Source organism: Pinus tabuliformis, chromosome 3_2, assembly GCF_031772625.1.
Source record: "Pinus tabuliformis cultivar Carrire ecotype Pingquan chromosome 3_2, CPIR1, whole genome shotgun sequence".
Classification (NCBI taxonomy): domain Eukaryota; kingdom Viridiplantae; phylum Streptophyta; class Pinopsida; order Pinales; family Pinaceae; genus Pinus; species Pinus tabuliformis.
This window is the reverse complement of record NC_142302.1, coordinates 137,885,403-137,900,250: the sequence shown is the minus strand read 5'-3', so window position 1 is coordinate 137,900,250 and position 14,848 is coordinate 137,885,403.

Here is a 14,848-nt window from a genome sequence, read left to right as displayed (position 1 = left end):
CGTAGATATGGAGACACTATTATACATTGGAAGACCTTATACGCTGCAATGGAAACCAAACACACAACAATGGAAACATTCCCTAATCCGTTGTCAATGGAGACATATATATGCAGTTATAGAATCTATACACACAGCGTGGATAGTCTATACGTTGTCATTACACGCAGCAATGGAAACTCTTTATACACAGCCGCAATGTTGAAGAGGAATCACTGTAAAGGCATGAAGCCGAAGAGAGCCGCAGTCAGGCAAAGTCATAGTCAAATGGAGTTACAATCAAGGTCATGGAGCCGTAGTGAGTTTAGTCTCCTCGGATGGATTAAGGAACTAAAGCCTATCCATTCTCGGCATCGCAATCTTGATATGAGAAGGAGCAGTTCTAATTTCGGTGGCAGTCGTATAGCAGACTTGTTATAGTCTTGCTATAAGAATTCAATGAGAAGATCCTTGGCATACGTATCATCACTGCAATCAGATCTAGCTCAACATGTTTCGAAGAAGTGGCAAGGACAACATGATGATGAATGAGATCATGATGTATGGGCAACATAATGTAGATCATGGGCAGCATGATGTATGGGCTGCACAGTGATGCATGAGATCAAGAGCAGCATGATGATGCATGATGTAGCATGATGCATATGCAGTGGTGCAGCTTGAGAACCTGATGTAGGATGATGATAGGTGAAGGAGTCACCTTGGAGGATCAGTTGAAACAGAATTTCTTCAACTAATCTCATCGTTATAGGAGATGATCTATGCTCATATCTAGAGAAGTCAAAGTGTTGACTTCTATTGTAAATGTACTCTCTCTCTCTTTCTCTGCTGAACTTTGAAGATAAAAGAAGAATTGATCAAGGGTTTCCCCACACATTGTGGGGTTTGTCCCTGGCTTGCGCCATATCTTGTGTCCTCTTGTCTTGGCTTGTCTTCTGCGTTTTACATTTATGTTCTATGTGCAGTTTATCGTAATGCTGATGTGATTGCTAACTGTGAAAATTTAAATAAATTGCTCTAGCATAGAACATACCTAAATTTAACATGGTATCGGATCTGAGGTGAAGACAATGCCCAAGCAAGAGTGAAAGAGCAATCACCAAAGACAGTTGGGACAAGACAGAAGGATCAATGGGTTCCTCATAATTAACCTAGGGTGAAGTCAAAGCAGAGAATGTTATCAAAATGGCGCAGCAGAAGATTCTGATGGTCCATCTTAAGATCACTTCATTGGGAAGTTCAAATCTAAGGGTGGAAGGAAAGGCAGATGCCTTGTTGAAATAAGTTCGGCTGTTATGAGAAGGAATGTCCGAATAGCAGAGACACATCTCTTGATGAAGATAACAATCATTCCCGAGACATCTTCAATGATCAAAAGAATGACTGGTAATGCAGGTCATCCAGGAAATGGTCGACTCTTCCAGGAAATCAAGGAACCCCAAAATCTCTTTTATGTACCTGATCGAACCTGATGTCCATCTCGGAAATGGAAGTCAAGGTTACAGGGTAGCACTTATCGATGGAAAGGTATGTGTTTGAAAACAGATCTTTTAAAGATGTTTTTGAGTTCAGGGTTGTATCAAGTTGAAGGAAGTCCACTGGGGACCATGTCCATTAACTCAGCACCGGAGGTCTGTGAGTCAGATGGTGACTAGGATGCCTGAATTCAAAATGAAGCGTGAAGGTACATGTCCGAAATGTACCGAAGGAAAACATTATAAGGGGATCATTCCCCTCATGCAGCAGGTCCACAGGTTTGGAACAACCCGAGGAGTTTGAGAATCATGATCAAGGAATCTCATGTATACAGGTGGAAGAAAGCCCTCTATGGCTTGAAGAAAAACACCTCGGGCATAGTATGAGAGGATTGATAGTTGTCTAATGCAGCTGAGATTCACTAGGAGTGAAACCAATCCAAACCATTTCTCGAAGGTTGTGGATGATAAACCTCTCGTACCGGCACCTATGTCTGACAGGTGCAGACCCTCTCATTTATAGGAGACAGAGGGAGTTGGATTCTGAATGTGGGAAGATAAGCTGCAAGCTTGTGACTGCCTCGAGGATCTTAACTTTCAGAAGTTGTATGGTAATGATGTCGGACCAGATTTGGGAAATGCCTCTGAGTTTCATAAACTCATTCGTGTTGATGTTTTTGGAGAACCTCTGTTCGGACATCTGTGTTGCAGTTAGCATGGTGAGCTCATATTTGGTTGAGCCTCACTAGATTGGTGCCAAGAATCTTCTAAGATATCTTCAGGGCACAATCTCTCATGAATTGAGATACACTGCCGGAAATATGAAACCACATGATTATTCGAATGATGAGTGGGCAGGCAGTATGGAAGATCACTAGAGCACTTCTCAGTGCTATTTCTTTTTACAATTTGCCTCGATATCCTGGATGAGAAAGAAGCAGAAGTCGGTGACTCTGAGCACCACCAAGGCAGAGTACATTGTTGATAGTATGGCCTTCTGTGAGGCAGTCTGGTTGTTGAAGCCCTTCAGTGAGTTGTTTGTACACATGATGAATACCACTGTGATTCTCTATGACAACTAGAGGTGGGATTCAATTATTGAGGAATCTCGTATTCGAAAATTGCTCCAGCAGATAGACATCAAATACTGCCTTCTCTAGGATATGGTAAGTCGATGATAAAAGAGGCTCCATCGAACTGAGATGATGTACAGGACAGAGCCCCGAGGAAAGATCAAATTTGTGATTTTCCCGAACGACTTGGAGTCATCGAGAGACCTTTGTAAAAGGGTCTTGTATGTTGCATACATTGAGCTCTGGGAGCTCTAGGGGGCTTGCAGTTCTACTGAAGCAACATACGACCATAAGGTGACTCACCCTCCCCTGGTGGTGCGCACTGGAACAAGATGATTCGCTCTCTTGTGGGACAAGATGATTTGCTCTCTTGTGTAGCAGGATGATTAGTTCTCCTGTGAGGCCTGGATTGATGTGTTCTCCATGGCGATTGTAGCAGGATTCATGTTTTCTCTTGTGAGGATAGGATTGATTAAGTTCTCCTGTCAAGGCATCATACCCATGCAGTCTGGGACTCATGGGAAGTACCTCTCATATGATCAATGAGCAGGGAAATGAAGTTAGGGACCATAGTAGTACCGATGGACGCATCGTTGTATCTACCGTACTCCCTACGCTAGGATGACCTCCATTGATCTGGGATAAATAATATTGGTCTGGGACCAGTGGTAGGAGTTGTACATACTATGACGCTGACTTCGGGTCGGCTGAGACTGGTCTGGGACCAGTGGTACATACTCCGAGACTGACTTCGTGTCAGTGCAGGACTAGTCTGGGACCAGTGAGAGTCGTACATACTATGACACTGACTTCGGGTCGGTTGAGACTGGTCTAGGACCAGTAGTACACTCTCTGAGCCTGCGATACTGCTCTGGGACCAGTGGTAGGAGTTGTACATTCTATGACGCTGACTTCGGGTCCACTGAGACTGGTCTGGGACCAGTGGTACACTCTCTGAAACTGCGATACTAGTCTGGGACCAGTAGTAGGAGTGGTACCTACTATGATGCTGACTTTGGGTCGGTTGAGACTGGTCTGGGACCAGTGGTACGCACTCTGAGTCTGACTTCGGGTCAGTGGAGAATGGTATGAGACATTCTCGATCAATTCTTCTTCTTCATAGTTCAGTAGAGCAGAGCCAGTAGCGCTGAGTAGAGCAGAGCCAGCAGCGCTGAGCAGAGCAGAGCTAGCAAAGCCAGCAGCGCTGAGCAGAGCTGAACAGAGCAGAGCTAGCAGAGCCAGCAACGCTGAGCAGAGCAGAGCAAACCCAGTAGAGCTAAGCAGAGCCAGCAGAGCTAGGCAGAGTAGTGCAAGGCACTAATGGCAGAGATAGTACAATCGTACATATGGATCAGCGGATGGAGTTCTCCCTAGTTGAGAGGGAGTGTTAAATTGGAAACTAGGGCCAAACTCCATGTGGGTCGGTTTATTTATGGCAGCTGATATTTTTATTGGATCCCTCTCGTCGAGAGGTGTAGGATTGATCCAAAGATCATCCGATTCTGATAAGTATTTATGGAGATATGAATTTATTTTGTTTATGTAATTATTATCAAGCCGACCAGCTCTTATGTAGGCTCTAGAAGCCCAACTGACGTGTCTATTCATCATCCTCATTGTGGTATAAATAGATGAGGATTTGATATCATTCACACACTTATTCTTGATGTGATCTCCTCTCCACGTCTTGGGTTTTTGGAAAAGGAGAGTCACAAAAGGAATACGCTGGCCTAGTTTGAGGATGCCCTAATCCAACGTAGTATTGAAGACACTTAGCCGCAGTAAGGAAGTCATTATTACGCTGTTCATGATGGAGACTATTACGCTGTTAATAGAGACACATATACAGTGGCAAATAATGAGGATATTACGTTGTCCAGGAAGCAGTTTATACGCAGGTCATGAAGGTCCCTATCCGCTGTAAGTGGAGACACCTTATCCACCGTAAATGAAGACACCATATACGCAGACAAATGGAGATGTATTAGGTGCAGTCATCTACGAATTGGGCAAAGGTAACAAAGCCACAGTCATGATAACCTAACCGCAGTAAGCAGCAGGAAGATGATCTACATACGTTGTAATGGGAGTCAATCATACGTTGTAATAAAGACATCTAAACACAGCATGAAGACTCTATACGTTCCTGGTGACACAGTCTATACACAGCGATGGACTGATCTATACGCAGCAATGGAATATGCGGCCTTGGAAACATTGAAACGTAATCATGAACCAACGCAGTCATGAAGATGGATCCAACGCAGTCAACACGCTGTTATGAAGACTCATTCGCAGGTCATACGTAGATATGGAGACACTATTATACATTGGAAGACCTTATACGCTGCAATGGAAACCAAACGCACAACAATGGAAACATTCCCTAATCCGTTGTCAATCAAGACATATATATGCAGTTATAGAATCTATACACATAGCGTGGACAGTCTATACGTTGTCATTCACGCAGCAATGGAAACTCTTTATACACAGCCGCAGTGTTGAAGAGGAATCACTGTAAAGGCATGAAGCCGCAGAGAGCCGCAGTCAGGCAAAGTCATAGTCAAATGGAGTTACAATCAAGGTCATGGAGCCGTAGTGAGTTCAGTCTCCTCGGATGGATTAAGGAACTAAAGCCTATCCATTCTCGGCATGGCAATCTTGATATGAGAAGGAGCAGTTCTGATTTCGGTGGCAGTCGTATAGCAGACTTGTTACAGTCTTGCTATAAGAATTCAATGAGAAGATCCTTGGCATACGTATCATCACTGCAATCAGATCTAGCTCAACATGTTTCGAAGAAGTGGCAAGGACAACATGATGATGAATGAGATCATGATGTATGGGAAACATAATGTAGATCATGGGCAGCATGATGTATGGGCTGCACGGTGATGCATGAGATCAAGAGCAGCATGATGATGCATGATGCAGCATGATGCATATGCAGTGGTGCAACTTGAGAACCTGATGTAGGATGATGATAGGTGAAGGAGTCACCTTGGAGGATCAGTTGATGCAGAATGTCTTCAACTGATCTCATCGTTATAGGAGATGATCTATGCTCATATCTAGACAAGTCAAAGTGTTGACTTCTGTTGTAAATGTACTCTCTCTCTCTTTCTCCGCTGAAATTTGAAGATAAAAGAAGAATTGATCAAGGGTTTTCCCACACATTGTGGGGTTTGTCCCTGGCTTGCGCCATATCTTGTGTCCTCTTGTCTTGGCTTGTCTTCTGCGTTTTACATTTATGTTCTATCTGCAGTTTATCGTAATGCTGATGTGATTGCTAACTGTGAAAATTTAAATAAATTGCTCTAGCATAGAACATACCTAAATTTAACAAAATCTGCCTTCTTGCATGGGGACTTGCATGAAGAAATCTATATGGAACAACCTCCTAGCTTTATACAAACAGACTCCAACCTTGTATGTCGGCTTAAGAAATCCCTTTATGGTCTCAGGCAAGCCCCTTAGGCTTGGTATGCCAAAATGGATAGCTTTCTTTTAGATACTGGCTTTTCTAGGTGTCATTCCGACAATATTGTCCAAGAAAGTGGTTAAGTCTCTTATCATTCTTGTTCTTTAGTTGATGATCTTATCCTTACTGGTAGTGATCCCAACCTTATAAACCATGTGAAGTCTAGCCTTAAAAAGCAGTTTGAAATGACAGACTTAGGACACTTGCATTATTTTCTTGGTCTTAAAGTCTTGCAATCCAAGGAAGGTATTTCCCTTTCCCAATTCAAGTATTCCTGTGATATTCTACGCCACTTTTACATGGAAGATTGTAAGCCAACCCCCTCTCCCTTTCAGTGTAGAGTCAAACTTTCAGTCACTTGTACTTTCACTAAAGTTGATGCTACCTTATACTGTCAACTTGTAGGAAAAATTTTGTATCTGACCCAAACCTGTCCTGACCTTTCCTTTGTTGTTGGCCTTACTGCTCGGTTTATGCAAAACCCACATGAAAGTCACTGGAAAGCAGCTAAAAGAATACTTCGTTATGTTCTAGGTACAATTCAGTTTGGGATTCATTACAGTGCAGAAGCATCTCCTCTATTGGTTGGTTTCACTAATTCCGAATGCGCTGGTGACCCTATGTTCGAAAGTCTACTACAGGTTATGTGTTCACTCTTGGTTCTAGACCTATTACATGGGCTTGTAAGAAACAAAGTGTCATTTCTCTTTCTTTAGCAGAAGCAGAGTATCGTGGCATCGTAGAATCTAGTAAGTAAGCCCTGTGGCTTCGTCAGATCCTGTCAGAGTTTGGCTTTTAGCAGCAGCATCTGACTACACTTTGGTGTGATAATCAAAGTGCCATTCAACTATGCAAAGATCCAGTCCAACATCAACATAGAAAACACATTGAACTACACATGCACTTCATCAGAAAGCTCATTCATGACCATGTTCTTGAAGTGCAATATTTTTCAATCGATGATCAAGTTGCAGACATCTTTAAAATGGCTCTCACAATTTGACTCCTTCTTATGAGAATTCTTCATATTGAGAATGTCCAAGTACCTTGCATGGATTATGAATACCTCCCTAGTTAAGAGGGAGCGTTGAAATATGTAACTAGGTTTAATCTTCATAATGAAATATGTAATCATGATTTTATGTATTTGATGTAAAAATAAAAATAAATTTATAATTGTCATTCTTGAGGCATGGGTGTCATGCTCAAGGGAAATTTATTTTTATGTCAAGCCCCCATTGAGTGCTTCTAGGGATTGTTATTGAGTCTACAAGTCAATTAAGTCATTGTCATGTATGGAAGACCCTTTTGGGCATGTTACATATTGTAAAGAAAATTTATTTGAATTAAAAATAGATTCAAAGACCCTCCCAGACCTTTTCAAACAAGTAGCAACAAGTCGGCCTACATGAAGGGACAAATCGGCCTAAAGGTGGCAATTTGTACCCCTCAAAAGCCTATATATAAGAAAGAACTCGACCTCATTTGGACATACTCTCAAGCAAGTTCGATCTCCTCAAGATAGAAGTTGGAAAAGGACGAAAAAGAACAAGGGGGGAAAGATCAAAGCTTTTTGCCTCTCTCTCTCTTGTGTTAGGGTTTCTACAGTTGTTGGGAAAGTCAAAGTGTTGGATAACTGCTGGGTTGAAGTTACAGAAGAAACTATTGGGTCAAATTTCCAAAATAAATTGTTGGGTCAAAGGTCCAAAAGAAACTGTTGGGTCAAAATTCCAAAAGAATCTACTAGGTCGAAGTTCTAGAAGAAACTATTGGGTCGAAGTTACAAAAGAAATTGTTAGGTCGAAGTTGTAGAAGAAATTGTTGGGTTGAAGTTGTTGGGGTCGAAATTGCTAGAAATAAAGCTCATCAAGGAGAAAGGATGACTTGGTCTTGGAGGGACCTTTATCAAGCGTCTTAGGTCTTGGAATTTGTTATTTGAAGGTTCTATTTAAGAAGAGAAGAATTCTTGTGGGTTTTCCTCTCAAGTGGAGAGGTTTTGGCCTTGGTTGATCACCTACATATTGTGTCATCTTGTCTCATTGTTATTTATGATTTGGTAATTGTTTTATGAAACATTAAATATAATCAAGACAAAGAATAAGCTAATCAAGTTTAGTAAAAATACATCACAAGCAGTTATCAAAGTAAGAGAAATCACCTAACCTAGATGCCCTGGATTTCACAACACTGACAACTGGATCAAATGTCTTCTCATATTCCTCTCCCTCTTCCTGGGATAATCCATGCTTTGTACTTCTTTATGGCATTTACTAAATGTTAGATCTTGTAAATCCACCTTGAAGTCATCACTAAATTTCCATGGATCTCAATACAATGACATCCTTCGACTTGCTGAACTGCCTACTTCCTAAGAGCCCTTTCAGTATGATTCTAGGTATCAATACAATTTCCGCCTCTTGAACATGAATCACTCCAGGGAGAATCCTCTTGGCACAAACCCTAATTCATTCTTCCAATACTTCCATCTGCTTCCAAAGCCTTAGCAGTCTTCACTGTGTACCTATAATCCTCACTAGTAGGCCATGGAAGAACAGCTATAACCCAACAAAAGAAACAAAGACAAGAGGCTAACAAAAATAATAAAATAAATAATAATCAAGGAAGACAAATATAGAGAACTTATCTTTTGAGGATTGTAAGGAATTGTCAACTCCCTCTTTCTCCTATCCTACTTCCAAAAATCACCGAAAATTGTTTGCAATCTTATCAACTTAGTAAAACATATCATCGTACTTATCATCAACGACTAATGCTTTTGTAGTCTCATTCTTGGATTTCTTCTTATGTGTATGCTCATCTTCATTATTGTTTGTAGCTAAGGTATTATGATTTCCCTTCCTCTTCCTATCATTCTTCCTTTTAGGACACTTATTTTTATAATGACCAAACTTGAGGTGACTGAAACATTGAATATCCTTCTTTTCTTGAGGAGTTGGTATTCTAACTGCATTCCTTTGAAAACTTCCAAAATTTCTCTATCCTGTGATATTCTTAGAGTGGGTTGTAAATGCTCGAGAGTCACCATCTTTAGGTCTTAGAATCTTCCCCTTTGAGACGAGTCTATATTACTCTTGAGTAGATCAGGTTCATAATTCCTCAATACTTAAAATTTATTTTCTGCCAAAAATACTAGATGCAAATGAATCCCATGAGTCAGGCAAAACATTAAGTATTATAGTCACTGTTGGAAAATCAAGAAACTTATGAATTATAGATGATTTTCCTTAACTTGATAATTACTTGTGATATATGTTAGACTTTTATTACTTTATTAGTTCTTGTTTAGCAAGAAATTACTAAAATAATGAAGATCACAAGTAGTCAAAGTACACAAGATATAGTCTCCAAGCCAGGGAAAAACCCCTCCAAGGGGAAAATCCAGAAAGAATGCTTCGATTCTTATACAATATTCTTACAATGAGACTCACAAAACCCAAATACCAAAGCCCAAGGTCCTCCCAAGCACCAAGTCAATCCCCCAACAAAATCTTCTTCAAAGCAACTTCCAAACTTCAACCTGTTGTAACTTCATCCCAGATTTTCGGCCCTGCAATTTCAGCCTCCTACAACTGGCAACAACAAAACCCTAACTTTGCACGTGTGGAGAGAGAGAGAATATCCCAAGATAATTTGACTTATTTTATTCGTCTTTTCCAGCGCTTTTTCTCCTTCGCTATTGCAGATCAGACTTGTGTTGGATGTGTGTCTCAAATGAGGTCGAGCTCCTTGTATTTATAGCCTTCTTGAGGGGCCAAATAGCCCTCCCTTAAGCCGACTTTTCCTTGACTGAGGCCAACTTGATCTTGGACGAATAAAAGGATTTTTCTTGACAAAATAAATATCTTTCTTTGTTACAAGAGTCCAAATGGAACTATTATACATGACATAAATTTTTCTTTTTCCTAGAAAGACCTAGAAATACCTAGAGGCATGAATAACATGATTTTGACCTAGACTTGAGCATGAAACCCATGCTTTACATAAAATAAAATTTTATTTTCTTTATTTTTCTTTCTTTATACAAAGTATATAATGTCATGATTACAATTAGGCCATTATGAAGACCAACTCTAGTTACAATTTTAACACTCCTCTTAACTAGGGAGGTATTCATAATCCCATTACAGGTACAAGGAATCTCAATCTTGAAGCATTCTCATAAGAAGAGTCGAATTGATAAGCCATCTTGTCAAGCATTTATATCATTACCAACATTTTCCTTGAAGGTCTTAACTATACAAGATCAACTTTATTCAAAAGCATTATGTTGGGAGGCTTTACGTGAATTGCCACACTACCTCTAAGGCAAATACCTCATCTGAATGTTCATTGGGTATGTCCTTTTAGGACTATTGTTATCTTGGATTTCCAATATTTAATCCTCAAATAATATCGGTCCTCTTTGACTACTCTTACCTTGGATGCCCTACCTCATCCTCAAAGAGTATCGGTCAACAACTTCTTTTTCTTGGATTCCACGATCCATAAGAAGTCTCAATCTCAGATGCTTATCCAATCCTATGGATTCCATTCTTTCTTTATGGCCTTCACTAAGACTTATTGTTGTTAGTCATGGTCTAGTGCATGACCCATAAAGACAAGAACTATCCAACATCACTCCCTCTCAATCACGGAAGAGATGTCTACCAACCCAAGCTTGTATCTTAGATACTCAAGCTTATTGTTTGGTAACGCTTTAGTCAAAATATTTGCTACCTGTTCATTAGTAGGTATATAGGCAGCTCCAAAACCACCCCATCTCATACCAAACTTCTGATATAGTGGTACTTATTATTTATCTGCTTCGTCCTAGCATGAAACACCAAGTATTTTGTCAATCCTATACAAATTTCATTGTCACAATGTATACATGTAGGGCTAAGCATCACTTTAAAGAAATTTGATAATAACTTCTTGAGCCAAACAACTTCCTGACAAACTTCACTTGTAGCAACATACTTAGCTTCAACACTACTTAAAGCAACTATATCCTGCTTTCTACTCATCCATGAGACCATGGAAGACCCTATGCTGAAGCATCCACCTTTTGTGCTTCTTCCATCTGTCTCACTGACACCCCAATCTGAATCTGTATGTCCCATGTGTTGGATTTAATTACCAGTATACTAGAGGCAGTGATGTATGGTTCCACGCAAATATCTTAGGATATGCTTTGCTGCAATCCAATGATCATGTTTTGGCTCCATCTAAAACTAACTGAGGACATTTATGTCAGGTCTTGTATTTACCAGATACATCAGTACCCAATCAACTTTATGTAGTAAGTAGGATCCACCAGACTAGAATATGAACTCCTCAACTTCTTTAGATTGGTAATCATAGGTGTCATCATAAGCTTGTTGTCCATCATGTCAAATTTTTTAAGAGTCTTGATCACATATTTACCTTAACCAAGATATCTCTCTCTCGTCTTCTACCAAACTTCTAGTACCAAGTACTAATGCATAATCCCAAGATCCTTCATATCCAACTCGGTTGTTAACTTCTTCTTTCATTCCTAAATCTGATGCTCTACACCTATGAGTAGTAGATCATCCACATACAAGAGTACGATGACTAGTTCACCTTGGACTATCTTGATGTATAGGTTAGGATCTGCAAAACTCTTGGTAAAACCAATTCCTAATATGTATGCATCCATTCTCAATACCAAGCTCTAGGTGCTTTCTTTAAACCATATAAAGCCTTCTTCAACCTACAGATACGAGTCTCCCTCTGATTTATTTCATATCGTTGAGACTACTCAATGTAAACCTCTTCATCGATAGTCCCATTCAGAAAATTTGCCTTTACATACATTTGATGGATGTTTCATCCCATAGTAGTAGCGAGAGAAACAAATGATATTATGGTTGTATATCTAGATGTAGGAGAAAAGGTTTCTTTGTAATCAATACCTTATTTCTGTGAGAAGCCTCTTGCTACAAACCTTGCTTTGTATTTATCAATGTTCTCATCCACAACGTGCTTTATTTTTTAAATCCATTTTGAAGTGACTATATAATTGTTACTTGGCCTAAGGACAATATCCTAGACATCGTTCTTCATGATTGACTGGTATTCCTCTTGCATTGTGTTCCTCCACTCTTGATGTTTATCTACATATTCATAGGAGGATGGTTTCTCTTCAATGAGATTTGTCATATATGCAGCATACCCAGAATACCTCTTCGGTATTTTTCTTTCTCTAAAGGTTCCCTTAGTTGTGTGTCCTTCTGCTTCTTGTAGAGTAGCTCTCAACCAAGCAGGCCTCTTTTGATTTTCTGGAGCAATTACTTGTTGCACAAGCTCACTTGGACATTGAACAACATATTCTTGATTAGATGTTTGATCATGACCATCATTGTCCCTTGATATATCCTCAAAGATAGGTATCTCTTCTTCATAAGAATCGACAAGAGCATCTTTTGATTTCCTATAAGTTATACTTTCATCAAAGATGACATCCCTGCTTACTTCAATTCGATAATCCTCCTTAATATAGATTTTGTATGTCTTATATGAAGCAATATACCCAACAAATATGCCCTTTGGACTGGTAGGATCCAACTTCTTTCTCTTTTCCATGGGTACATGTATATACACAAGACAACAAAATATTCGAAAATGATCCACACTTGGCTTCTTTCCTGTAAATGCTTCTTCCAGAGTCACGTTGTTGAGAATATTGTGAGGACTTCGGTTCTACAAGTATACAATTATCACACATGCTTCTCCCCGTAATAATTGAGGAATATCTTGATCGTGTAGCATGACCCTGACACGTTCTTCACTAGTCTTGTATTTCCTTTCGGCCAAACCATTTTGTTCAGGATTATAAGGAAAAAAGAGCTCCCTCTTAATCTTTTCTTCCTTGGAGAATGTTATTAGTTCTTTCGAGGTGTATTCTTAGAGCCTTGATCTTTCTCTTGGTTAGATTCTCCACTTCATTCTTGAATTCCTGAAAATTATCGAATACCTCATCTTTGTTCTTGATGAGGTATAACCAAGTTTTCCTTGAGAAATCATCAATGAAGGCCACATAATATTGATGCGCACCAAGAGACTTACTGTCATCGGTCCACATACATCTGAGTGTATGAGATCTAAAACTTCCTTAGATATGGCATCACTTCTTGCAAATGGCTACTTTACGTTCTTGCCTAGAGCAAATCCCTTACAGGTCCCTTCATGTTCTTCCTTAAATTCAGGGATGCCATTGACCAATTGACTTAAAGACGGAAAAATATTATAATGAAGGTGTCCATGCCTTCTATGCCATAGTTCAAAAGGACTCACATCCAATTGGACTAGGGCTTGAGATAGAGGTGTAAAAACTCTATGTAATGTCCCCTCATGAATCCCAATCACCCTAGCATCATCAATAATAGAGCCCTTACCCAAAACCAAAACCTTGCCATCACAAAAAACAATTATATCACCCTTCTACACAAGAAATAGAAAGTAAGTTTTTCTTCAAACTTGGAACATATAGAATATTGTTGAGGTGAATACTTCCACGAGACTCGAGCTTCAACGAAGTAGATCCAGTCCCTTTCATTGGATAGCTCTTCTTGTCTCCAAGTTCGATTGAATGAGAGGAGGTTCCTTTTAACAAAGTCTGAAGTTGACTACATTCTCCCTTCATATGTCTGGAAGCACCACTATCAATAACCCATGCATTCTCATCCTTGAAAGTTCCCGATAAAGCGGAGAACAAATTTCCATCTATTACTTCCTTTGATAGCTTGGAGATGATCTTCAATATGAAATTCTTGATAGATGTAGAGAGATTCCTATGAAACTTGTAACCCTTTCTCGTAACCCTTGCCATAGTGCCAACTAAGATGTGATCTTCAGTCTCCTTCTTGCACCTTAGCTCTGATACCATGTTGAAAATCAGGAGACTTATGAATTATAGATGATTTTCCTTAACTTGATAATTACTTGTGATATATGTTGGCCTTTTATTATTTTATTAGCTCTTGTTCATCAAGCAATTACCAAAAATTGAAGATCACAACAAGTCAAAGTACACAAGGTATAAGCTCCAAGCTAGGGAAAAACCCCTCCAAGGGGAAAACCCATAAAGAATTCTTCTCTTCTTATAGAATCTTCTTACAATGAGACTTCCAAGACCCAAAGACCAAAGCCCAAGATCCTCCCAAGCACCAAGTTAGCCCCCCAACAAAGTCTCCTTCAACGTAGCTTCCAAACTTCGACCAATTGCAACTTCATCCTGGATTTTTGACCCTGCAATTGCACCTCAGAATTTCGGCCCTACAATTTTTCCCTACTGCAACTAGTAGCAACAAAACCATAACTTTGGATGTGTGGAGAGAGAGAATATCCCAAAACACTTCTTCTTTTCTTCGTCCTTTCCATCTCTTTTTCTCCTTCGCTATTGCATATCGAACTTGTCTTGGATGTGTGTCTCAAATGAGGTCGAGATCCTTGTATATATAGCCTTCATGAGGAGTCAAATAACCCTCCCTTAGGCCAAATTTCCTTAACTGAGATCAACTTGGTCTTGGAGGAATAAATGGATTTTTGTCGACAAAATAAAAATATTATTTGATACAACGAGTCCAAATGGGACTACAACACATGACATAAATCCTTCTTTTTCTGAGAAAGACCTAACAACATGAAGAACATGCTTTTGACCCAGACTTCAGCATGAAACCCATGCTTTACAAAAAATAGAATAAAGTTTTCTTTCCTTTTCTTTCTTTTTCTTACTTTATACAAAGTATATAATGTCATGATTACAATTAGGTCATTATGAAAACAAA